Here is a 1,887-nt window from a genome sequence, read left to right as displayed (position 1 = left end):
TCTGAACCCAAAAGGGTGGGGACAGGTCCCTCCGACGTCGCGGCGATGACAATTGCCGTGGCGGGAACCCCTCCATCGGCCGGCCAAGCCTCGCCATCAGCGACGAGCGTTCCTCGGCGGGCCTGGCGGGTGAAGAAGGCTGTCAGGAAGAAGTCAACACTGTAAGTTTTGCTTCGATCGCTTGAAAAGCTTGACCGCGCCTGCGTGGATAACCATGTTATCGATGTCGCCAGGGCTGCAAGTGCGGTGCAACTCCAGCTGGAACCGGGCAGGGCTGCGGCGCCTGCCTCAGCTGCAGCAGCCCCCGAGCCCTCGGCGCCTGGGGGGCCTGTACTCGCAGAGGCGGCCCCTGAAGCGGATGCAGGGCTCCCCGACTTGCCGCCTCCCGAGTCCCAACAAGGAGGAGCCGGACCCGGTGGCGATGAACAAGTCGTGGCCCCGGAAGCGGATGCGGGGCTCCCCGACTCGCCGCCTCCCGGGTCCAGGCAAGAGGGAGCCGGGCCCAGTGGCGGGGAACAAGTCGTGGCCCCTGGTGCCGCTCCTACCAGTGGTACAGGTACGCGCTTACCCGCCCGCGGCTTGATGCCAGGGTCCGAGGGCAATATGGTGACTACTTCGTATGCTTGCAGGTGTCCAGCCGCCGCCGTCCGGGGATGCCGCCTGGCCCTCGGAGAGTCCCCGTGAGGTGCTGAGGACCGGGCCAGGGTACCAGAACATCATCACCACCGACCTGGTGGATGATCTTCTGCTAACGGCCGAGAACCTGGAGACCTTCAAGAGCACCTTCAAGGAGTTATACAACTTCTCCATGGTAGTACTCGTGTAAAGTTCCAGGTGTGTGCATTGGTGAGTTGTTTAGTACTCATTCTCCTCCTTTGGTGCAGCATGTGATTACCAAATCCTAGAAGAAGTCGGAGAAACTCCGCGCGGTTGTCAGCGACGCGCGGGAGTTAGGTGCCCTGCACAAGCGCATCTCCGAGGAGAAGACGAAGAACTGCTATCTGCAGCGCGAGCTTGACATGCTGAAGCAGGAGAGGACTCGAGAGACCTGGCTGCTCAAGAATGACCTGAAGAACCTTGAAGCGGCCAACTCCGAGCTCTAACAACGGGTCAAGGAGCAACAAGCAGAGTACCAGGAGCAGCTCAAGGCGGAAAAGAAGGCGCACCAAGGTAGGCCCCCGCTTCCCTCGAGTACTTTTCCTTAGTGATTTCACTTGCTTGCTGAAACATCTTCACCACAGAGCTTAGGAAAGTAATAAAACACAAAGAGGAGCTGCTTACTGACGTGAAGAATATGCTGTATCATCGTACAGATGAAGTCGAAAGGCTGCAGAAGGTGATCGATGACACTGAACGGCAGTTCGTCGACTGCCTTCAGCAAGTCAAAGCGCTGGGCGAGAGGGACGAGCAGCGACGCAAGGAGCTGGAGGACCTCCAGGGTGCCGCCCAGGAACTGGTGGACATGGTGGACCCGCCAGAAGAAGGCGAGGCAGGCCCGCGGCCCCTGCTGGGACGGCTCCGTGAAGCCCCGAAGAAAATGCTCAAGTTTTTATCCGAAGCTCCAGTCGCCTGCGTAAGCAACGCCCTTGCATATGTGAAGTCCTTCGTGCCCAATGCGCAGTTAGGCATTTTTGTGCAGGGGATGGCGGCAGACTGCTCGGATGAGCGTTTTGAAGAGTACCTGCGTGAAGCCCAACCTGTAGCAGAACAAATTGTACACAGTGTACTGCAGGATTAGGGCATGAAGAACAAGTACTCGTTCTCTTGTATATATGTTTATGTCGATGTCTCTACTTGTGTGTATGTGCCTATGCTGAGCGAATGTCCAGGCTTACAAGGCGCAGTAGTAGATACTACCCCGGGGTGCAACGACCCTGAAGGTAGCCG

Source organism: Panicum hallii, chromosome 4 (genome assembly GCF_002211085.1).
Source record: "Panicum hallii strain FIL2 chromosome 4, PHallii_v3.1, whole genome shotgun sequence".
Classification (NCBI taxonomy): Eukaryota; Viridiplantae; Streptophyta; class Magnoliopsida; order Poales; family Poaceae; genus Panicum; species Panicum hallii.
Note: the sequence above shows the minus strand (reverse complement) of the source record.